The sequence below is a fragment of the Dipteris shenzhenensis genome, chromosome 27 (assembly GCF_047967505.1).
Source record: "Dipteris shenzhenensis isolate YYH24624 ecotype China chromosome 27, Dip_SZ_1.0, whole genome shotgun sequence".
In the NCBI taxonomy this organism is placed as follows: Eukaryota; Viridiplantae; Streptophyta; class Polypodiopsida; order Gleicheniales; family Dipteridaceae; genus Dipteris; species Dipteris shenzhenensis.
In genome coordinates, this window is record NC_141622.1 from 10,678,732 (window position 1) to 10,705,417 (window position 26,686).

The following is a 26,686-nucleotide window of genomic DNA, read 5'->3' on the forward strand; positions in this document are numbered from 1 at the left end:
TACATTTAACCATAGCTACATCTTATCTTGCCACGTGTCTTCTCCATCTACTGCCACGTGTCTTTTTGTAGGGAGATCTTGGAGAAGAAAGAGGAAGCTTGAAGCTTCTCTGCGCTGTGACGACGATGGCGCTGCGGGAGGCTGGAGCTCAGCGAGTCGTCGTAGGAGCCGTTTGATGCGAGAGTCTTCTTTGCGGTTGTGGCAGCTAGCAATCGTAGATGGCGCAACGTTTCATGGCTTTGAGAGTGCTGCAGGGTTGGCGAGCTCGTAGTAGGCGTTGGACATCGTTGTTGCAGGTTGGAGACATTCGGGGCTACTGCGTCGCTTGATGCGGCTGAAGGGCCGATGCTGGTTGCTATGTCCACATTTCTTCTTCCGACAATTTGCAGCTCGTGGATGCAGACGTGCCTAACACTTGCAGCAGATCATCTTTTCTTGCTAGCACCATCAGGGAAGGCTCGATAATTCCACCCCGCAGCCTCAGCACCAGATGGAGCGTAGACTCTTTCTGAATGTTATAGTCTGCCAGAGCGCGGCCATCCTCCAATTGCTTGCCCGCAAATATGAGACGACGTTGATAGTATCGCTGCTCTCGACCTCGAGGGTGATGGTTTTGCCTGTTTTGGAGAGGCTTATCTCAAGAAGGCCCGTAAAGGTGCCCAGTCTCTCGCAGAGAATGCAACAAACGCAAATGTTGCTTAGAACGAGTCCTCGATGAAGGAGTTGTCTGCCATTAAAGCAGTTTTGCAAGTAGATGGAAGCCTTTGTGTCTCTTTGGAGCAGCTTGGTTGAGGCAGTAGACTTTTCTCAAAGCTCTCAGCTCTCTTTCTCACAAGCTTCCTCTAAGAAGAAGAAGAAGAACAACTCCTCATAAATCTATCTCACAAAATAAATCTCTAAAAGGAATGAAGTCTCTCTCTCTCTCAAAGCAATGAACGGAATTTTCATTCAATGGACGGAAATTTTCTCTCTCTAGGGACGGAAATTTGTTTTCAATCTAAAACTAAAACTATCCTAGGAGAAAAGCATGAGCTCCTAAGGCATGCCTACAACTAATCTAGGAATGGGAGCAATCCTAGTGAACTACTAATGAGCTAAACTAGGAGAGCTAAACCTATGCTCTGATACCATGACAAAACATGTGTGCCTCAGGATCTATGGAGCACTCTAAGGTGGATGGAACCTATGTGGAGACATGATGAAGAGAGTGCTCATGACATGTATCTCAAGTCAATTAGGTTCCAAGATAGATTAGCTTGGACTCATAAAGAGAATCTTGAGATAGTGCAAAGTGCTTGATTGATATTCCTTCAAATGAACCTCCCTTTTATAGGTGAGAGTACTTACATCCATTTTGCTTGCTCACATGTGGGATATCTCCTCCATGCCATGTGGCAGCTTACCCTTTGCTCATACCTTTGCTCTACAAGTGCTCATGGCACCACAACTCTCAACAAATCACGCATTATACAACATTTTCATCCTTCTGATATGCACTACCGTCAAAAAATGCGCTCCTAGGTGTGTTATCCAAACAAGTACTTATGGTATGGGAGAATCACTTTTCATGAAACTCAACACCACATAGGTTCAGGCATATGCAAACTATTTCTTCCATCAGATATGCTTTGCATAGGCAATCACGCATTATACACCGTTTTTGCTTTAGTGTCATGCACAACTGTAAAAAACAAGGTCCTAGATGTGATATTTAAACAAGTACTTATGGGATGGGTGTGCCACTTTGCACACAAGTCAATTCCACCTATTTTAAGGTGTGTGCAAAGTATTGTGCCCATCGGATATGCTTTGCATTGTCGATCAAACATAAAACACCGTTTTTGCCTTAGTATCATACACAACCATAAAAAGCACGGTCCTAGTTGTCTTATTCAAACAAGTACTTCTCAGATGGGGGTTCCTCTTTGCACACAAGTCTGTTTCAAATATGTTGAGGTGCCTGCAAAGTATTGTGACCATCAAATAAGCTTTGCATGGTCGATCATGCATTATACACCATTTTTCCCCTAATGATATGCACATCCATAAAAAAACATGCCCTTAGGTATGTTATCTGACCAAGTACTTATCGGATGGGTATGCCTCTTTGAAAACAAGTCAATACCACCTAGGTTGAGGTGTAGGAAAAGTATTGTGCCCATCGGATATGCTTTGCATGGTCGATCAAGCATGAAATACCATTTTTGTCTTAGTGTCATGCACATCCGTAAAAAAACACGCTGCTAGGTATGTTATATGATCAAGTACTTATGGGATGGCCACACCACTTTGCATGTAAGTCAATTTCATCTATTTTAAGGTGTGTGAAAATTATTGTGCCCATCAAATATGCTTTGCATTGTCGATCAAGCAGAAAACACCGTTTTTGAATTAGTGTAATGCACAACCGTAAAAAAACACGGTCCTAAGTGTCTTATTCAAACAAGTACCTCTCAGATGGGGGCTCCACTTTGCATAAAAGTCCGTTTCAACTAGTTTGAGGTGCATGCAAAGTATTGTGACCATCGGATATGCTTTGCATGGTCGATCACACATTATACGACGTGTTTACCCTAGTGATATGCACTGCATCTGTAAAAAAACACGCCCTTACGTGTGTTATCTGACCAAGTACTTATCGTATGGGTGTGCCTCTTCGAAAACAAGTCAATACCACCTAGGTTGAGGCATAGGAGAAGTATTGTGTGCATCGAATATTCTTTGTATGATCGATCAAGCATTAAATACCATTTTTGCCTTAATGTCATGCACATTCGTAAAAAAACACGCTGCTAGGTATGTTATCCCCTCAAGTACTTATGGGATGGGTGTGCCACTTTGCATGTAATTTCATTCCAGATATTTTAAGGTGTGTTCAAAGTATTATGCCCATCGGATATGCTTTGCATTGTCGATCAAGCATAAAACACCATTTTTGCCTTAGTGTCATGCACAACCATAAAAAAACACGGTCCTAGGGGTGTTATTCAAACAAGTAATACTCCGATGGGGGATCCTCTTTGCACCCAAGTCCTTCTCAACTAGGTTGATGTGCATGAAAAGTACTGTGAACATCGGATATGCTTTGCATGGCCGATCACGCATTATACACCATTTTTTCCCCACTGATATGCACATCCATAAAAAAGCATGCCCTTATGTGTGTTATGTGACCAAGTACTTATTGGATGGGTGTGCCTTTGAAAATATGTCAATACCACCTATCTTGAGGCATAGGAAAAGTATTGTGCCCATGGGATATCCTTTGCATGGTCGATCGAGCATTAAATACCATTTTTGCCTTAGTGTCATGCACATTCGTAAAAAATACGCTGCTAGGTATGTTATCCGATCGAGTACTTATGGGATGGGCATCCCACTTTGCATGTAAGTCCATTACACCTATTTTAAGGTGTGTGCAAGATATTATGCCCATCTGATATGCTTTGCATTATCAATCAAGCATAAAACACGGTTTTTGCCTCATTGTAATGCACAACCCTAAAAAAACACGGTCCTAGGTGTGTTATTGAAACAAGTACTTATCGGATGGGGGCTCCACTTTACACACAAGTCTGTCTAAACTAGGTTGAGGTGCATGCAAAGTATTGTGACCATCGGATATGCTGTGCATGGTCGATCACACATTATACCCCATTTTTCCTGTAGTGATATGCATATTCGCAAAAAAACACGCCCTTAGGTTTGTTATCTGACCAAGTACTTATCGGATGGATGTGCCTCTTTGAAAACATGTCAATATCACCTAGGTTAAGGTGTAGGAAAAGTATTGTGCCCATCGAATATGCTTTGCATGGTCGATCGAGCATTAAATACCATTTTTGCCTTAGTGTCATGCACATCCGTTAAAAAACACACTGCTAGGTATGTTATCCAATCAAGTACTTATGGGATGGATGCACCACTTTGCATGTAAGTCAATTCCACCTATTTGAAGGTGTGTGAAAAGTATTGTGCCCATCGGATATGCTTTGCATTGTCGATCAAGCATAAAACACCGTTTTTTCCTTAGTGTCATGCACAACCATAAAAAACACGGTCCTAGGTGCGTTATTCAAACAATTACTTCTCAGATGGGGGCTTCACTTTGCATGCAAGTTTTTTTCAACTAGGTTGAGGTGTGTGCAAAGTATTGTGACCATCGGATATGATTTGCATGGTCAATCACGCATTACACACCGTTTTTCCCATAGTGATATGCACATCCATAAAAAAGTATGCCCTTAGGTGTGTTATCTGACCAAGTACTTATCTGATGGGTGTGCCTCTTTGAGAACATGTCAATACCACCTAGGTTGAGTTGTAGGAAAGGTATTGTGCCCATAATATATACTTTGCATGGTTGATCGAGCATTAAATACCATTTTTGCTCTAGTGTCATGCACATCCATCAAAAAACACACTGCTAGGTATGTTATCCGATCAAGTACTTATGGGATGGATGCACCACTTTGTATGTAAGTTAATTCCACCTAGTTTAAGGTGTGTGCAAAGTATTGTGCCCATCTGATATGCTTTGCATTATCGATCAAGCATAAAACCCTGTTTTTGCCTTGGTGTCATGCACAACCATAAAAAAAACACAGTCCTAGGTGTGTTATTCAAACAAGTACTTCTCAGATGGTGGCTCCACTTTGCACACAAGTTTGTTTCAACTAGGTTGAGGTGAATTCAAGGTGTTGTGACCATCGGATATGCTTTGCATGGTCGATCACGCATTATCCACTGTGTTTCCCGTAGTGATATGCACATATGCAAAAAAACATGCCCTTAGGTATGTTATCTAACCAAGTCCTTATCGGATGGGTGTGCCTCTTTGAAAACATGTCAAAACCACCTAGGTTGAGGTGTAGGAAAGGTATTGTGCCCATCGGATATCCTTTGGATGGTTGATCAAGCATTAAATACCATTTTTGCTCTAGTGTCATGCACATCCGTGTAAAAACATGCTACTAGGTATGTTATCCGATCAAGTACTTATGGAATGGGCATGCCACTTTGCATATAACTCCATTCCACCTAGTTTAAGGTGTGTTCAAAGTATTGTGCCCATCAGATATGCTTTGCATTGTCAATCAAGCATAAAACATCATTTTTGCCTTAGTGTCATGCACAATCATAAAAAAACACGGTCCTAGGTCTGTTATTCAAACAAGTACTTCTCAAATGGGGGCTCCACTTTGCACAAAAGTCTGTTTCAACTAGGTTGAGATGCGTGCAAAGTATTATGACCATCGGATATGCTTTCCATGGTTGATCACACATTATACACCGTTTTTCCCCTAGTGATATGCACATCTGTAAAAAAACACGCCCTTAGGTGTGTTATCTGACCAAGTACTTATTGGATGGGTTTGCCTCCTTGAAAACAAGTCAATACCACCTAGGTTGAGGCATAGGAAAAGTATTGTGCCCATCGGATATGCTTTGCATGGTCGATCGAGGATTAAATACCATTTTTGCCTTAGTGTCATGCACATCCGTAAAAAAACACGCTGCTAGGTATGTTATCTGATCAAGTACTTGTGGGATGGGTGCTCCACTTTGCATGTAAGTTAATTTTACCTAGTTTAAGATGTGTACAAAGTATTGTGCCCATCGAATATGCTTTGCATTGTCAATCAAGCATAAACGCCATTTTTGCCTTAGTGTCATGCACAACCATAAAAAAACACGGTCCTAGGTGTGTTATTCAAACAAGTACTTCTCAGATGGGGGCTCCACTTTGCATGCAAGTCAGTTTCAACTAGGTTGAGGTGCGTGCAAAGTATTATGACAATCGAATATGCTTTGCATGGTTGATCACACATTATACTCCGTTTTTCCCCTAGTGATATGCACATCCATCAAAAAGCACGACCTTGGGTGTGTTATCTGACCAAGTACTTATCCGATGGGTGTGCCTCTTTGAGAACATGTCAATGCCACCTAGGTTGAGGTGTACAAAAGGTATTGTGCCCATCTAATATCGTTTTCATGGTCGATTAGGCATTAAATACCATTTTTGCTCTAGTGTCATGCACATCCGTAAAAAAACATGCTGCTAGGTATGTTATCCGATCAAATACTTATGGCATGGGCATGCCACTTTGCATGTAACTCAATTTCACCTAGTTTAAGGTGTGTTCAAAGTATTGTGCCCATCAAATATGCTTTGCATTGTCAATCAAGCATAAAACACCATTTTTGCCTTAGTGTGATGCACAACCATAAAAAAACACAGGCCTAGGTCTGTTATTCACACAAATACTTCTCAAATGGGGGCTCCACTTTGTACAGAAGTCTGTTTCAACTAGATTGAGGTGCGTGCAAAGTACTGTGACCATGGGATATGCTTTGCATGGTCGATTACACATTATACACCGTTTTCCCCCTAGTGATATGCACATCCGTAAAAAAACACGCCCTTAGGTGTGTTATCTGACCAAGTACTTATCGGATGGGTGTGCCTACCTGAAAACAAGTCAATACCACCTAGGTTTAGGCATAGGAAAAGTATTGTGCCCATCGGATATGCTTTGCATGGTCGATCGATCATTAAATACCATTTTTGCCTTAGTGTCATGCACATCCGTAAAAAAACACGCTGCTAGGTATGTTATCTGATCAAGTACTTGTGAGATGGGTGCTCCACTTTGGATGTAAGTCAATTCCACCTATTTTAATATGTGTGCAAAGCATTGTGCCCATCGGATATGCTTTGAATTGTCAATCAAGCATAAAACACCATTTTTGCCTTAGTATCATGCACAACCATAAAAAAACATGGTCCTAGGTGTGTTATTCAATCAAGTACTTCTCAGATGGGGGCTCCACTTTGCATACAAGTCGGTTTCAACTAGGTTGAGGTGCGTGCAAAGTATTGTGACCATCAGATATGCTTTGCATGGTCGATCACGCATTATACATCATTTTTCCCCTAGTGATATGCACATCCATCAAAAAGCATGACCTTAGGTATATTGTTTGACCAAGTACTTATCGGATGGGTGTGCCTCTTTAAGAACATGTCAATACCACCTAGGTTGAGGTATAGGAAAGGTATTGTGCCCATCTAATATCCTTTACATGGTTGATCGAGCATTAAATACCATTTTTGCTCTAGTGTCATGCACATCCGTAAAAGAACACACTGCTAGGTATGTTATCCGATCAAGTACTTATGGGATGGGTGCGCCACTTTGCATGTATGTCAATTCTACCTAGTTTAAGGTTTGGGCAAAGTATTGTGCCCATCGAATATGCTTTGCATTGTCGATCAAGCCTAAAACACCGTTTTTGCCTTAGTGTAATGCACAACCATAAAAAAACACGGTCCTAGGTGTGTTATTCAGATAAGTACTTCTCAGATGGGGGATACACTTTGCACGCAAGTCCATCTAAACTAGATTTAGATGCATTCAAAGTATTGTGACCATCGGATATGCTTTTCATGGTTGGTCACGCATTATCCACCGTTTTTCCCGTAGTGATATGCACATTCGTAAAAAAACATGCCCTTACGTATGTTATATGATCAAGTACTTATCGGATGGGTGTGCCTCCTTGAAAACAAGTCAATACCACCTAGGTTGAGGCATAGGAAAAGTATTATGCCCATCGGATATGCTTTGCATGGTCGATCGAGCATTAAATACCATTTTTGCCTTACTGTCATGCACATCTGTAAAAAAACACACTGCTAGGTATGTTATCTAATCAAGTACTTATGGGATGGATGTGCCACTTTGCATGTAAGTTTATTCCACCTAGTTTAAGGTGTGTGTAAAGTATTGTGCCCATCGGATATGCTTTGCATTGTCAATCAAGCATAAAATGCCATTTTTGGCCTTAGTGTCATGCACAACCATAAAAAAACACGGTCCTAGGTGTGTTATTCAAACAAGTATTTCTCAGATGGGAGCTCCACTTTGCATGCAAGTTAGTTTTAACTAGGTTGAGGTGTGTGCAAAGTATTATGACTATTAGATATGATTTTCATGGTCGATCATGCATTATACACTGTTTTTCCACTAGTGATATGCACATCCGTAAAAAAACACGCCCTTAGGTGTGTTATCTGACCAAGTACTTATCGGATGGGTGTGCCTCTTTGAGAACAAGTCAATACCACCTAGATTGAGGCATAGGAAAGGTATTGTGCCCATCGAATATGCTTTGCATGGTCGATCGAGTATTAAATACCATTTTTGCCTTAGTGTCATACACATTCGTAAAAAAACACGCTGCTAGGTATGTTATCCGATCAAGTACTTATGGGATGGGTGCTCCACTTTGCATGTAAGTAAATTTTACCTAGTTTAAGGTGTGTGCAAAGTATTATTCCCATCAGATATGCTTTGCATTATCGATCAAGCATAAAACACCGTTTTTGCCTTAGTGTAATGCACAACCATAAAAAAACACGGTACTAGGTGTGTTATTCAAACAAGTACTTATCAGATGGGGGCTTCACTTTGCAGACAAGTCAAGTTAAACTAGGTTGAGGTGCATGAAAATTTTTGTGACCATTGGATATGCTTTGCAAGGTCGATCACGCATTATACACCATTTGCCCCTAGTGATATGCACATCCATAAAAAAACATGCCCTTAGTTGTGTTATCCAACCAAGTACTGATCTGATGGGTGTGCCTTTTTTCAAACAAGTCAATACCACCTAGGTTGAGGTTCAAGTAAAGTATTGTGCCGATTGAATATGCATTGCATGGTCGATTGAGCATTAAATACCGTTTTTTCCTTAGTGTCAAGCACATTTGTAAAAAAACACAGTCCTAGGTGTGTTATCTGATCAAGTACTTATTTGATGGACACGCCACTTTTCATGCAACTCAATAACACCTAGGTTGAGGTGGTGCAATGTATTGTGCCCATTGAATGGACTTTGCATGGTATATCACGTATTAAACTCCATTTGTGCCTCAATGTCATGCACAACCATAAAAAAACACATTTTTAGGTATGTTATCTGACCAACTACTTATCAGATGGGTGTACCACTTTGCATGCAATGCAATACCACAATTTTTGAGGCTCATGCAAATTAGTATGCCCATCAGATATGCTTTCCATTGTCGATCAAGCATTAAACACCATTTTGGCCTTAGTGTCATGCACAACCGTAAAAAAATGCAGTCCTAGATGTGTTATTCGACTAAGTACTTATGGGATGGGCATGCCACTTTGTATGTAAGTCAATAACACCTAGTTTGAGATGTGTGCAAATTATTGTGACCATCAGATATGCGTTGCATTGTCGATCAAGCATAAAACACCGTTTTTGCCTTAGTGTAATGAACAACCATTAAAAAACATGGTCCTAGGTGTGATATTCAAAAAAGTACTTGTCGGATGGGGGAGCCACTTTGCAAGAAAGTCAATCTTAACTAGGTTGATGTGCGTGCAAAGTATTGTGTCTATCGGTTATGCTTTGCATGGGGGATCACACATTATACACCGTTTCCTCCCTAGTGTTATGGACATCCGTCAAAGAACACACTCTTGGGTGTATTATAATACTTATTGAATGGACGTTCCACTTTGCATGGAACACCATACCACCGCTTTTGAGGCACATGCAAAGTATTGTGCCCATCGGATATGCTTTGCATGGTGGACTGAGTATTAAATACCGTTTTTGCCTTAGTGTCATGCAGAACCGTCAAAAGACATGATCCTAGGTGTGTTTTTCAAACAAGTACTTATCAAATGGGGATGCCAATTTGCACACAAGTCAATACTACCTAGGTTGAGGAATGTGCAAAGTCTTGTGTCCATTGGATATGCTTTGCATAGTCGAAATTGCACATTATACTCCATTTTGTTCCTAGTGTTATGCACAATCGTCATAAAATAGGTCTACAAGTGTGTTATCCAAACAAGTACTTTTGGGATGAGTGCACCACTTTGTATGCAAGTCAATACGACCTAGATTGAGGCGTGTATAAAGTTTTGTGCCCATCGGAGAAATGTAGATGCCATAATATTAGCAAATTCTGGGTATGTGTATATGTGTGTGTGTGTGGCAAACAATTTTGATACAACAAAGTAAACACCTCATGCACAAATCATGCACTTCATACCTTGAGTATTGTGTTAAAATAAAAGCTGAAATAAGCTTGTTGATGAGGATAAATATGCCCTTGTAAATACTCCCTTGAATAAAAGCACAATTGTCGTATAACCACGATAGGATTGCTTTGACACCTTTGATTTTGCCCACATGTAAGTTTGCAAATAGTATTAAAAATCGTATAATAATATATTAATAGTTTGCAAATGTGTATGGCAAGTGAGTAATGGGAAGTGGAAGTGAGAGTGAGGAGGGAGGAGTGGAATCGGAGAGGGGGAGGTAATAGGGGTGTATGATAATAAGTATAAAAAATAGTATAATAATATATTAATAGTTTGCAAATGGAAGTGGGAAGTGGAAGTGAGAGTGGGGAGCAAGGAATGGAATGGGAGAGGGGGAGGTAATAGGGGAGTAGGATTTTAAGGGATTGAAATGAGTGAGGGGAGTTAATAGGGGATGAAAAAGAGGAGGGTGGGATGGGGAAATATGGGATTTTGGGAAATGGAAGGGTGGGATGGGGAAATGGGAGGAGTATGGGACATGGTGGAAATGTGGGATGGGAGTGCTGGCAATGGGGGAGGAAAAGAAATGGATGGGGAGAGGGCCAATGGAAGATTGGGATGAGGGATGGGGGTCCAATGGGAGAGGGGTAGTAATGGGAGCCAATGGGAGAGAGGAGGATTGGAAAGCCAATAGGAGAGAGGGGAGGAATGGAAAGCCAATAGGAGAGGAGGAAGAAAACCTAGTTTTTCTTATATATAGTCTTCCTTATTCATTCTTTCTCCCCTCATTTCATTCATTGAAGCAAGAAAGCAAGGACGAGCTCTCCCCTCATTTCATTCATTGAAGCAAGAAAGCAAGGATGAGCAAGAAAGCAAGGAAGGAAGAGCAAGAAAGCAAGAAAGAGCAAAGTTACAAACTTTTTCTAGGTACTTGTAAATTTTTTTGATTAATTCTTTATCTAAGTTTTATAGATTTGTTTTTTTTGAATTTGAAGAGAGAGAAAGAAAGAAAGAGATAGAGGAACTAGAGAGAGAGAGAAAGTTTAGAGAGAAGGAGAGGAGCCTTGGGGGCCACGGCCTCCAGGAGGAAGAGGGAAGTGGAGGAGGGAGAGAGAGGGAGGAAGGAGCGAGGATGGAGAGACAGAGAGAGGGGTATGAGAGAGAGCATGAGGGGTGGCTGAGAGGCGGCATAGAGAGGGAGGGCAGCGCGGTAGAGAGGCTGAGAGGGGCTAGCGGGAGGGCGGCATAGAGAGGGAGGGCAACATAGAGAGGGAGGGCAGCGTGGGAGAGAGGCTGAGAGGGGCTAGCGGGAGGGCAGCATGGAGAGGGAGGGTAGCGTAGAGAGGGAGGGCAGCGCGAGAGAGAGGCTAAGAGGGGCTAACTGAGTCTAATGAAAGCATGCTATTTTTATACTTCTATGATTATTTGAGCCTTTATTTTTATTTGGGATGCGTAAATCTCATAACTTTTTAAATTTTTCCTCCAAGAGGAGGAGAGACTCACTCTAATGAAAGCATGTATGAAACCTTATCTGTATACTTCTATGCAATCTGATGAAAAGCCCATTATTAATGTTGGGGAACAACCTAAAAATATGACTACATTGTAGCATGTATGAAATCTTATCTTTATATTTCTATGCTTGTTTAAGCCTTTATTTGGGATGTGTAAATCTCATAACTTTTTAATATTTTTATAGTAGAAGGAGGATGTAGAAGACATAGCAAGTGAAGAAGAATATGATGTAGACTACTCTCTCAATAAGATGAGTCATGAAAATATGACTCTATTGCAGCAGATGTCAAATTCATTACAACCATCCTCCGGGTTTGATGCAGCCTTTTCCTTGGGTTTATACTTGCATATTTTGATTAAACCCAAGAAGCTAATACTTTTTTTAAAAATATAGCTATGTTATAGCAGATTTTCCTCAAAATATACAAAGAGTTTCATATATGCTCGATCCTCTTATTTCTAAAGTGCTTAGCAACAAAAAAGAAACCATAGAGGATGTTTGCAAGTGGTTGAAGCATGTTCCTATGAATGAGGCACAAGTTATCTTTATAGCATATTATGAGAAGTAAGCAACAAACCCTACTTGTTTTTTCTATTGCATTGCTAGAATTGTCTCAAACATAGTCATTATTCTTTATTGATAATGCAGCTCACATTGGAGTTTGGTGGTCATGGACATCTTTGCTAAGAAGTGCTTCTTTGCCAACTCAATGACATCCATCCATGGCACTGTGTTAGAGTAAGCATAGACTACACTTGTTGCCACTTCTTGACATGTAGATTGATATGCAATGCACATATTCACTCTTGTTATATGTTTTGATGTGCAGATCGGCTCAAAAGTTGGTAGGTGCTATTGACACAGTAATGCAGCAATGTGACTTGGCACAACAAATAGAGTATATAACATGTCAAGTATCACATCAAGAGGATAGCCACATCTACAATTGTGGATGAAGGGTGGGCTACAATTGCTTTTTGGTACTTGGTCAAATTTTTGAGATACAAAATGACACCACACTGTCAACATATATCGACTTGCATCTCTATGCATTTATAACATGTACCATTTGAGCAATCATTAAGGGAAACAGTATGGACCCTCCCACAAGTCAAATAGATAATGGCTCAGAGGAGTGCAAAATGAATGCCGTCAAAGAGTCAAAGGGGATAGAAGACCTCAACTCTACAAACATGGCTTCATTGGAAGAATTGGGAAGCTCTTTTAATGTTAGGGTTATGATTCAACATAGACCTCAGTATCTTGAATTTGGTGGAGAGGAGATTTCAATCCTCTCTAGAGCTTCAAATGAGATCAATGACAATGTCATGATGGCCATTCTTAGTTTGATACAAACTTTTTCTCTGCTTGATAATTCAATATTTTGATTAAATCTAATAAGCTAATATTCATTTATTTGTTGGTGCAGTATAGTTATCTCACGATTTTGTAGATTTGTACAAAACCGTGTGTATATGTTGGATTTCCTCCTTTCTCCTATACTTAGCGATAGTAGAAAGACGATAGCTGATGTTTGTAAATGGTTACAACCTTTACATTTAGATGGTGTGCGAGTCCTATTTATGGCATATCAAGAGACGCTCAAGAGATGTAAGTATCATGGCAACTTTAATTTTCATCTTATACTAGCAACATTGTGTTAAATAATAATGGTTCTTAATTATTCGTGTAGGGAACATTGGAGTCTGGTGGTTTGGGACATTGAAGACAACTATTGTTGGTTTGTCAACTTGATTGCAAGCTTTCATGGTTCAGTGCAAACGTAAGTATTCTATTAATCTATTGTTACTTCTATATTATGTACCTTATGTAATGGACACACTAAGATTTTTTAATATGTCATGATGAGCAGGTCGGTTGAGAAGTTGGTATCTGCTATCAGAGAAATAAGATAGTACAAAGACTCACTAAACTTTCAAAGGCATTTAGTAGTAGAGCAAGAAGATGGGCATAGTTGTGGGTGGAGAGGTTCCTATAACTGCATGTTGATTTTCAAAGAAATTTTCTCACTTAAGCCACAGGTCTCATCGGAAGATTCTTTGGAGCTCAAATATTCAGAGGAGGATATACAATTGTTTAGGGCTGAAATCATTCAAGACCTAATTGCTGCCATTAGAATACAACATGCAACTGAAGCAATATCAGAGCTTGCATTTAACGAAGAGGAGATTGAGTCTACTGTGAAAGCACTACACACTATAGAAGAAGTAGAGACTCAGTGTACACCTACAGCACCACAGCCTCCACTGGAAGCATTAGAAGAGTTGCCATACCCTCCACTTGCATTTAAGAAAGAGGATACTAAGTCTACTTCAAAAGCACTACATACTACAAAAGAAGTAGAGACTGAGTGTACATCTAGAGCACCACAGCCTCCATTGGAAGCATCAGAAGAGTTGCCACAGTCTCCACTAGAAGCATCAGAAGAGTTGTGATGCATGTATGATGTTGTTTTTGTATATATGCCCGAGGAGCATATTCTCATGATGTTGTTTATTCCATGAATATTATGGTTGAAATTTATTTGTTGCGATGTATGAATCATGATGTTGTTTTTGTTGATTATACACCAATTTGTGACTTATTACTTAAGTGGCATCTAGTCATGATATTTATATATTTATTTTATGCACACAATTTTATGATATGAATGTGTGATGATGTGATTATTTGGAAATATAACTTTGTGTGATGAGAATTTTGATATGCATATGTGATGATGTGATTATTTGGAAATAAATGTGTGATGAGAAGAACATAATAATTATTTGTAATATATTTCACTCCAAAGTATCAATTCCCAATGCTCCACTCACTTAAAGTACATCATTCCCAATGCTCTACGAGATTTTATTCCAATCCTTTCATTACACACTATTGGTTAAAGTTTCAGTTGGACAGTCTCCAGTCACTTAAAGTAGAGCATTCCCAATTCTTCACTCACTTTATTCCAACCCTTATCCTTATCATAGCAAACACATTGTGCCTTAGTGCACTTGTATTCTTCCATCCTAGTCCTTCCACAAACACTCTCTTATTTATTACACCTAGTCCTTCTCATTCACTTGTATTCATCTTTCAATTTACCTCTTCCCTCACTTTCTATCACTCTTAAAGGAGGGGCGGCTCAGTGTGCATCCCTTGCTATCGCTCCCTCACTCTCCTTCTCTCACTTTCCCTCTAAGACAATGACTAGTTACTACGCAACTTCATTTACTGAACTCAAATTTGGACTTAGATCCCTTTTGTAAGGACCAATGAAGGAAAAACCATTCGAGGAGGATATGTTACGCACGTGGCTGCTTGATTTGAACTCAGCAAAAGAGGTGAATATCCTTAGCTTTCTTTTTCTCTTCTTTTAATCACGTACTTATTATGCTAACGAGTTAAGTTTTTATATAGGATATGGCGGTGGCTAGAAGCTATATTGAAAAAAATGGTGAAGATGAGGAAAGCCAAGAGAGAAAAGAGGAGTTGTTGAATGCTTACAAGTCGGTGGAAGACTCGAAATAGGTTATGAGGAGAGTCTGTGAGGAGATTTGCGATGCTAGCCCTGGTTACACATGGCCTATAGGTTTAAAGTTTGCTTGTTTTCATGAAGTCAATGCCATAGTAGGCACTTTCGAGGACATATGCGCTCTCTAATGATGTAATAGTCAAGTGATGGAAATTTAATTCCATAGAGACTTATGTGTTTTCTAAAGTTGTAATAGACAAGAAATGAAACTATAGTTCCACAAAGACTTTTTAGTTCTCTAATGTAAAGTTGTAATACACAAGAAATGGAACTACAGTTCCACAAAGACTTTTAGAGAAGGGGTCAAAATATACTTCAGTCTCTCTTACATAGACTCTCTCTCTCTCCCAACCCTCCATATCACTTTCTTTTGTACACTCTCTTTTCTCTCAAACTCCACTGTCCCTATCTCTCTCTCTCACTCTAGCTCTTTTTCCCGCCACCCCCCCTTCCATCCTAGTCCTTCTCAGTAACTTGTATTCTTCTATTCTAGTCCTTCCACAAACACTCTCTTTTTTCATCCATCCTAGTAACTTGTATTCTTCTATCCTAGTTCTTCCACAAACACTCTCTTCTTTCATCCATCCTAGTGCTTCTCATTAACTTGTATTCTTCCATCCTAGTCCTTCCACAAACACTCTCTTCTTTCTTCCATCCTAGTCCATCTCTCTTTCTTTATCATCTCCCCACCCATGGATGTCCTTGGCATCATTGAAGATGTGGAGTCTGGAATTAAGAGAGCAGTTGGAGAGAAGACAATTTCTTGTAGAGTACTCTCAGGACCACACATCTCAAGAAAACCTTTCTTTCTCAAACAGCATGAAAGAAAGCTCTCTCAACCAAATCTCTCTCTTTGGAAGAGATGAACAACTCTCACAAATCTATCTCACAAAATAGATCTCAAAAAAGGAATGAACTCTCTCTCTCTCTCTCTCATCAGGAATGACGGAAATATCTCAAAGCAATGAATAGAATTTTCATTCAATGGATGGAATTCTCTCAATTTAAAACTAAAACTAACCTAGGAGAAAACATGTGCTCCTAAGGCAAGCCTATCACTAATCTAGGAGACTAGACCTAAGCTCTAATACCATGACAAACAGTCTCAAAGAATGGATTGCTGACCAAGGAGCATAGAGAGAGGTCAGAATTTGATAATGCTCTCCATTGACACAGATGGAGAGAGAGGAATTTGATGCACAGAGGCATGCAGAGAGGGAGGAGACTCTCAAGATAGCAGAGAGTGAAAGACTTTTAAGACATATTATAAAAGCACGACAAGATCTCTTAGACTTATTAACCTTTGTTATTGCAGCTCTCATCATGGGCAATTTGATGCAGATGTTGAGAGTACAATAAGAGCCTCATAGAGAAATTATAAAGAAACAGTCTCTGACTGCTTAAATTTCTTTCTTGCATGTAATTATATTGAGGATACAAATGTGGAGGCAGTGGAAGATTGGGTTATTGAGAAGATAAGAGAGATCAATGATGAGATCTTCTAGAGTTTGGGTTATTGAGAAGATAAGCGAGATCAAGATGAGATCTTCTAGGCTGAGCTAATGTAAGGTGTTTTTTGACACCATATGGCTTTGAGTTATATGATCTACTTCTTGTACAAATGTGTCATGCTTTTTTTTAAATGTACTCTAGTTTTAATAACATGTCACACCATTTTTCTAATTTGATTTTTAAAAATCTTACTTTTTGTCTCTCTTAACAATGTGATGTCCTCTTTTTTTAATGTACTCTAGTTTTAATAACATGTCATGTCATTTTTTCTAATTTGATTTTTTAAAATCTTCCTTTTTGACTCAAAGTTTTGTTTTATAAGAGCCTCTTTTTTTAAAATGTTTTATCCAAAATTATCTCACAAAATGAATTTGGATAGTGCACCAGTCCAAAATTAATGAAATAGGTGTTCTTAGGGGGTTCACCTCATAAAATTTTAGTGTACCAAGTGCATTCAAAAGGCAGGATAATTTAATTTAACTTTCTGAAATATTTTAACAGGTTTACAATAACAGGAGGGGTTTTTTAATCAAATTTAGGAAAAAATTACTTAGTTCCTAAGTAAAGAGAGGTGTTTTTAACTACTTGTCAAGTCATGGGTGTTGGTGATTTATATCTTGGCACTCTTACTTCAACAAGAGTCTTGCGACATGGCCTCCATGTTCCAAATCTTTAGAGAAATCTCCTTTCTGTTGCATGACTTATTGATCTTGGTCTCTTTATTGGCTTTGACCATACACAGTGTTGGATTGAAAAACATGGACATACCATAGTAGTTGCTCCTTGGCATGGTAACCTCATTCAACTTTCCTTAAATGATGATATTGCAAATGTGGTTACATCCCATGGTGATCTAGACTGCAAGCTATGGCATCATCGTTTTGTTCATTTGGCTTTTGCCAAGCTACTTTCTATCAATCGTCATGATCTTGTAGATGGTATGAATCTCATAGCTCGTCCTCACATGGGCCTCTGTGAATATTGTGCTCTTGGCAAGCATCATCGAAAACCCTTTCATGTATCTACTTCAACTTATTCATATGCTTTATTGGATCTCATTCACACTAATATATGTGAACCTTTTCCTCAATCTAAGTCTTTGTATCTCATCACTTTCATTGACAATTTTTCAAGATATACAACTATATTTCTCTTGCGACATAAGTCAGAGGTGTTATCAGTGTTCAAGCAATATAAAACTTCTGTGAAAATTCATACTAGTTTTTGTATCAAGACACTTCATAGTGATAATGGTGGAGAATACATTTTTAATCTTTTTGATGATTATTGCATTGAGTGTGGTATTCATCATGAATATATTGTTCCATACTCTCCTCAACAAAATGGTGCTACAGAGCATAAGAATCGCACTTCTCTTGATGCTATTCAATGTATGCTCCTTCATTCTAGATTATCTCGTAGCTTTTGGGCAGAAGCAATTCTAACAGCCATCTTTGTGATAATCATCTTCCTACAATTGCACCTTCTAGTAAGATACCAATCACATCTTAGACAGTGCAAACTCCTTCTATATCACATTTCAAACTTTTGGCTGCATTGCTTATATTCATGTACCAAAAGGGACATGGAAAAAGCTAGAACGTCCTGGCTTGAAGGTCATATTCTTGGATATTCTCCTAATTCTAAAGTAAATTTTAATGGTCCCTCTTCTGAGAAGGTGATAATCAATTGTGATGCCATATTTAATGAGAAGTTAATAGGAGGGACATGGTCTACCAAGGATGTAGAGGATAATGAGTCCTTGCTTATTGCCTTTCCTTTTCTATTTGATAATGATTCTACTTGTGATGTCATTACTACTCCTTCATTTGATGGCATCACTGCTACTCCATCTACAGAGCAATGTGTTGACAATCTTGATTTGCATCCTGCACACACAAAGGATTCTAATGATAGTCACCTTGATCTTTATGTTGATGTGCCTATTGATTTTGAGCATGGTTCTCCTCATGATAGTGTTGATGACTTTGACATCATTGATCATGCAATGGTTGCTCATGAAGACCCTACTACTTATACAAAAGCTATCTTTTATGCGCAAAAGAGTCAATGGCAAGAGACCATGGAAATTGAATACAATTATTTAGTCTCTAAAGATACACTCTAAAGATACATGGGTTCTTACTAAATTACCTCCTCATCGGTACTCATATCAAATGTAAGTGGGTTTATAAAACTAATACCAAAGCCAATGGTTCCTTTGCCAAGTTTAAAGCTCGCCAGCTTGCAAAAGAATACTCACAAATTGTAGGAGTTGATTATCATGATACATTTTCACTTGTTGTTTGTAGTACAAGCGTTTGGGTACTCTTGGCTTTTGCTACTCAAATTGATTTAAAGATTCATCAAATGGATGTAAAAACTGCTTTTCTTAATGAAGATCTTAAAGTTGAGATTTATATGGAGCAGCCACAAGGGTTCACATGTGGCTGGTCAGGACCATCTTGTTTGTTGCCTTCATCATGCTCCTTATGGTCGAAAACAAGCTTCCCATTCTTGGTACATGAGAATTGATCCGTTTCTCACATCTCAAGGTTTCAATTCTTGTTCCTCTAACCCCAACTTATATGTCTAATGTGATGGTGTTTTTGTCATCTTTGCTCTTTATGTCGATGACACCATACTTGTTTCCAACAATCTCGGTTTCTTGCAACATGTCAAGAAAATTTTATCCTAAGAATTAGATATGGTTGATCTTGGTGACATTCATTCATGTCTTGGTATTCAAAGTGCAAAAATATCATCACAAGGGAATTCTGCTACTTTGACAAACAAAAATCATTCAAGATGTATTTCAAAAGTTTGTCTTGATGAATGCTCACTCTGCACGACAACTCCTTGTCTTGTGAGCTCTATCAAAAAATACTCGATCGATGACTCATGATGTTATGGTTTCACATCAACCCTATGCCAATCTTGTTGGTTGCCTATAGTTTGTTGGGTTGAACACTTGACCAGATATTCTTTTTACTTCCAATTTTCTAGGTCAATATCTATCTACTCCTTCCTCAATGTAACATTGATCTGTAGCAAAATGTGTTCTAAAGTATTTGAAAGGCACTTCAAACTTTGGATTAGTTTATCGACGCCATACAAAATCATATTCTGTGATGTCTCTCACTACAAGGAATAGGCCATTTTTTGACAAAAATACCGACCTTTTTTACACTAAAATTTTTTTTTTAACAGCGCAAAGGTCAGTATTTATGCCTCTATTAGCATCGAAAAAGAAATGTTGCTATACAAACATTGCTATATAGCGACACTAGTAAAGCATCACTATATATAGCGATGCTTTATAGAAACTAAAAAAAAATATTAGTGGGGCTACACAAGGCCACAACAAGCCCTGTTTTTCCCCACTAATGTTTTTTTAAGTAATTACAAAAGAATGTTTACAAGCATACAAGCGAGATAAACTCTCAAACCTTATTTGTTACAAACTTTCCGTTGTGAAAAGAGTGATACAAAATCTCTGAAACAAGCCCAGAGACAGAAGCATATACATGCCAAAGATATACAACATTCTCAGGGGGGTCACTATGTATAAACCTTCTATATCACGTGCGTTCAAGGCCTATATTTAAAATCTCTTATCTGTAAATTTTTTCATTAATAAAATGTACCCCTTTTCTATACAAATCTGTAAATTTTTTCCAAAACTATTTTAAATAGTCCCTTATGTATATTTATTTCTGTAAATTTTAGGAATTAAAAATATCCTTCTGTTGAACTCACGTGATAGGGTTACATATGATGAGTGACCCCCCCCGAGACAACATTTTTTGTTACAAAATTACCCTTTCAAAAAGGGTGATACAAAATCGCTCAAATGAGCCGACATACAAAAGCATATACATGCTGAAGTATATACAAACTACTACTACTACTAGTACTCATCCAAATCGTCATCATCATCATCATGGTTACGTTGGCCTGAACGACGATCCTTGGCCCTCATGAGCTACACCTGATCCTTGGTCCTCATCGAAGTCGTGTAAGCCAAATCCCTCGTCATCACCACTCACCTCCACTGATGGGACATTTGAGCTTGTATCCTAAGAGTGAAACCATATTAATTGGAAACTAGATTGGAACCTAAAGAATAACAAATTTTAAAAAGTGAGATTATAAGTAGGAGTAGACTTATACCATGCGAGCATCCACCTCATCTCAATAAACCACGGCTTCACTCCTATGTAGAACGCATGTCTCACCTCTTTGTCTGTGGGAAGGTGACCCATTGCATCTTGTTGTGGGCCCAATTTATGGGAGTTAGATAAAGTGCATGCAATATGTAATAAAACAAAGAAAAATAAATTAAATGAGAAGAAGTAAAATTACCACCCATGCCTCACCCATGCCTCGAATGGCAACTTTCTACCTGTACCAAAGTGCAAAGTACCTAAGGAGTCCAGCCATCTGCTCGCATCCCTCCTCGAACTCTCGATCAGTGTCTCAGGTTTTAGCCCTAGGCATTGCTATATAGTGACACTAGTCAGGTCGCTATATAGTGACACTTAATATGCTAAAATTGTCGCTATATAGCAATGAAACAAAGCAAAGCATGGTTATATAGCGATGATTTAGAGAACTTATTCTAATGAGAGAGGAAAGGAGCTCATGGGTGGCTATTTTTTGGATCTTAATGGATTTCCTTGCAACTCATGTTGTGATTTTGGAGGTGTGCAGATGGAAGGGACGAGTGGAAGTTAGATGATGTGCCAATGCCCAGGAGCACAAAGTGGCTTATGAAGAGGTTGTAAGCGAGAAGTATGACATCAATGCCATATTGTCATGTGTCACTTGTGGATGTATGAGGAGGAGCCCGAACCAGTACCCACTGTTGGTGGTGCATGTGGTGATGGATCATCGATAAGTCAATGCTATTTGAATTTGTGACTAATATTACATGTGTACAAGACACAAAACCTCGAGACAAGATGAGGAGGGTGGCAAGGGTGCATGTATACCTTCACATGACTATAGTCTCTTGGATGTGCTAGATGATGATGAGGGTATGGTGGACATGATGGATTCTATTTTTAGGGGCATTATATCACATGTAAACGTGATGTCCCAGCTTGAGGTCAATATGCAAGAGTTGCAATCAACAAAGTTGTATGAGGGTGCTGGGATGTCTAAGCTATGGGCTTGTATCTCAGACTTGAATCTACAAGCAAAGTATGGGTGGTCGTATTCAAGTGTCTCGAACTTAATGAGGTTAGCTCCCGCATTAATTTGTGTCTTTATTTGGATATTGTTTGTTTTAAGAATCATCTTGTATGTTTTAGAATCATCATTATTTAAAACCTATGTATGTTTGAATTGCAATAGCCAGTTGCTCTAGAAGATGTTGCCTTCACCAAATACCATGCCCTCATCAAGAGATGAAGAGGATGCTTAACAACAATGGGTATGGACTATGATACCATCCATGCTTGCTGTAATGATTGTATTCTCTTTTGTGACGAGGAGTGTGGGGAACAATGATATAGAGATGACTTGCAGGGTGAGCAAAGGGCGTGGTAAAGGCCTTGAGACACTTTCGCATCATTGCTAGAATACAACACATGTTTTGATGTAAATCCATAGCGGAGTTGATGACTTGGCATGCATCTCATTGATCCACTAATGACACATTGAGTATTCCCATAGATTGTGTAGCTTGGGGACTTTGCAAGAGAGCCACGCAACCTACATCCTGGGCTCGCCATGGATGGTGTGGATTCTTTCAGGTTACACTCAACATCTTCGTCGACATGGCCTATAGTCTTTATGAATTACAATATCCCACCATGGCTAATAATAAAGAATGGACACCTCATGCTTGCACTGCTTGTGCCAGGGAAGTATAAGGGCAAAAATGTGGACATGTACATGGCACCTTTGATATAGGAGTCATAGATCTTATGGAGAGGAGTGCCGGTCTTTGATATTTCCAGAGCTTCTAGACACCAATGACATTTTGGTTAGGGGAATCTTGATGTGGACCATGCATGACTACCTAGGATATGTGAAATGCGTAGGTACATGCTTGTGTCTTTACATGTATAATATACGATTATGCTTTTATGACTCTCTTTCACACACATGTCTTATACTAACACATTCATGCACGCGTGCAAGACTTGTTACAAGTGGGTACCATGCTTGTCAATTACAAGTCAATCATCTCTTGGATCCCATGCATATCTTCAAGAATGTAGGGGTTACTATTTGGGCACACTTGGTTGGTTCCAAAGACTCAAGAGGAGTGCAAGAAGACTTACGCACTATGAATAGGATGCCTTGTTTGTGGACCCAAGTTCGTGTTCATAAAGTTGTCCTCGTAAAAGCAAGATGGATCCTTTCCAAGGGAGAGGAGGCAATGGTTAAGGCAGACATTGCCTCTTTTCAAACACTGATAGGGTACATGCATTGCTTGAAAGGAACATTTTCAAAGGACAATAAGCTTAGTGGGCTCAGGTCCCATGATTGACACAAGGTCTTATAGGTATTCTAAGCAGTAGGATTAGTGTACCGATAATGTGATGCATTAGTGTAATTATGATTATGTTATATTATTGATATGACTTCTTTGTTGCTTGGATAGTTCATCTTTACAATTATAGTGAAAGGGTGTTTACAAGAAGATGTTAGAAAAGCTATATTCAAGATCAGTGGTATTGTGAGGTATGCTTACTATCAAATTGCATTGATTGCATTTTCTTCAATTTAAGTTGAATAATAGAGATGCAAAAGTGGATTGAGAGATATGAAGTGGCCAAAGTATAAAGAATAAATGCAAGGAGGAGATTTAGAGTAATGTACATGTGATCGCAACCATATCCATGGGATCTTGCCCTTCTCCCCACTCACATGTCACTTGATGGAATGATCAACATGGAATACAAACAAGCGGCCCAACAAATAATGGTGGAATTTTTTGATGAAATAGATCATGCCCAATCCTTCTCTCTCCATGACAGAGTAATTCTTCTTGGCTAATGAGAACTGTCGGCTTGTGTAGTAGACTGGGCGATACCATTTATCTGCATCTTCCTGCATCAAGACACTCCCAATAGCTCTATTGGAGGCATCTACAAACACATGAAAATTCTTCTCCAATCCGAAGACATTAGCACTGATGCTTTGGAAAACTCAATCTTAAGTTGCCGGTATGCTTGGTCACACTCTACGGTCCACACAAATGCCTTCGGTTCCACATTAGCCAATGCATTCAAAGGAATTGCCATGTGAGCCAGGAACCACAGATGTCTTCCATGCCATCAAATTTGACCCAAAAGCTGCAACCACTCCTTAGGTGTCGTTTGAGTTGGTGCTTGCATAATTACTACCACTTTGTTTGGATCCACCGCAATTCCTTCTATCGAGATCACATGTCCCAGTAGTTGGCTGCTAGAGATTGCAAATGCACATTTCATAGGATTCAAAATAAAGGAGACCTTCTTGCATCGTTGGAAGAACTTTTGCTAATGCTCGAGGTGCTCGGTGATTGTTACAAACACACTGAGATCATCCAAGAAAATTTGCATGAAATCTGTCAAATAAGAGTAGAAAACCTCCTGCATTGCTTGTTGCTGAAAGTTTGCGAGGGAGCATTATGCAATCCAAACCACATGACTGTGCAGACATAGACCCCCCATGATGTGATGAACATTGTTTTGAATTGGTCTTCCGAAGCCATTCTAATTTGGTTGTATACGCTATACCTGCTGTCCAAGAAAAAGTACACCTCATGCCCTGCCACTTCATCCAGCATAGAATCCATGTACGACAAGGGAAATGGATCAGGTACAGTGGCTGCATTCAGCTTGTGGTAGTTGAAACAAATTCATAATTTCATATTTTTATTTGCCACAATGACAATCGGGGAAATCCACTCCGGATTCTTGATCAGTGCGATGAATCCCACCCACAGCAAGTGCTCTAGCTCTTCATGCATTTGCTTGGCCACATGCGGATTCATACAATACCATTGTATCTTTGTTGGAGTCGCATCTGCTTTGAGGTTGACTGATGCTAGTAAAATTTTGGATCCAAACCTTTCATATCCGCATAATCCCATGCGAACACATCAAAAGAATCCCTCAAGAGAGCTATTAGTTCACTGTGGAATTCAACTATGAACAACATGTGGATTTTGACAGGTTTAGATGCTCCATCCTCTCCTAGATATACCGTATCCAGAGCATCTTCCTACACTCGTAGGACTCACCTCATGTGTTCTTCAAACTCTCTCTCCTGCTAGAAAAGATCATGAAAATCCATATCCACTGCTACTTGCTAGGGCTCAGTTACCTCCTCTGGAACTTTGTTGACTGCACTTGCCAGAAGATTCTGATGAATGTAACTTTTCGTAATGCCCTCCACGTGGATGGTGCAGATAGGAACTAACTCTGGATTTGCTTTGAGAAAGGCTTCCTCCTCATGATCCTCCAATTCATTTGCCATGTTCACTATATTGGCCAACACAGGTCGTACTGCATCTGCCAAAGGTGCCACCACTCCCATTGTGACCTGTAGTTTCTTCTTTCCTCTCCGTGCTAAAATGATGTTCTACTCCCAATTTTTCTTGACCTTTTCTTGCCGCAACCAAGGCCTCTACCCAAGAGGATGCTATACTCTGGTGTTGTGGCTTCCATGTTGAGTACTATGAATGAAATGCCCGCCACCTCTAGAACAACAGCCCGTAAGATTCCCAGTGGTCGAACTCGATGTTGATCAGCATGTGAACTAAGAATGGTAGTGGCTCCTAGGAAATCCATCCCATTTCTTGGAAGGTCTTCAAAGTGACGATGTTGACCCCCGAACTGCCATCTACCAACACATGAGCAAAAGTCCACCCTTGTGCCTTTGTGGATATCACCAGAATTCTCATGTTGATCAAACGACTATCGGTACTTGTTGGTAGGAATTAAATTGGCATAGATCCACCTATTGAGATATAGAGCTACACTTGTGATATGCCAGGGTGACCATTGTGCATTTATGTCACTGACTTGTTAGCTGCAGATGCAGTCGCGGTACACCACCCATGAATAATAGCTAGATGATAGTTATCTTTATGTACTCTAGTTAGTGGTTATTATGCCACCTAGGTTAGCTGAGTTTGGTTTGAGACCCACATATAGGGTTCATCTATTTCTTTTGTACTAAGAGAGAGTTCTTTTGGCTTACACAACTAAGAAGAGGAAAACTGTTTTCAGCCTCCACCTTTGTGTGTATTCCCCCATTGTGTATGTGAGAAAGTTGCAAGTGAGACTCCTTACTTCTCTCCCACTCTCTTCACATGGTATCAGAGCTCGGTTCATGGTAAGGAGCTCAAGGAAGCAAACCAAGTTTGCAGTGTCTTGGTAAGAGGATCAGTGTTACTTTCCTTTTTTGAGTTTGGGAGCAAATCTCTGTAGGTAACACTATTGAAAAGTGCAAGAGTGCACGGACATTGGGATGCCCTTTGCGGTGCAGTGAGAGAATAGTATATGCCATTTCAAGGCCCATTTTGGTGGCAGAATTTTTTCGTAGGCACTCAAAAAGGTGCCCTATTTTTTATGTGCGACCACCTCTTCGCAGGTCAGTGAAAAGTTACCATAGAAATTGCATCATATGCCTATGCATAGAGATATTGGGAGTGGCAGAATCATTCTTATTGCCTGTTGATGCATAATCATCACTAGGAAGTGACTGTGTGGTCAAATACCACTTTTGCTAGCTTTGCAAAATTGCCCTTATGAGGCAGAAGTTGTGTTTTTTGCAGTGACAGAATATTTTTGTAGTGGTCTGTAATGGCGTCTTATGCTCTTTCATAGATAGTCTCACTGAAAAGCTTGACAAGAACAACTTCCCAGCATGGAAGTTTAGAATGATGAATTTTCTTAAGGGAAAAGGCTATTGGGAGTTCATTACTAGAGCTGAACAAGAACCAGTTATTCCTAATGTTTCCAATCAACAAGAGTTGTAGGCATTTAAAGACTGGCATGAGAGAGCTAGGAAAGTTATGTA

General features: G+C 39.5%; 1 pseudogene; it reads right to left on the reverse strand.

Annotated features, from left to right (window-relative positions):
- Positions 1-231: 231 nt before the first annotated feature.
- On the reverse strand, positions 232-25,198 carry LOC147883847 (uncharacterized; annotated as a pseudogene).
- Between the last annotated feature and the right edge of the window lie 1,488 nt (positions 25,199-26,686).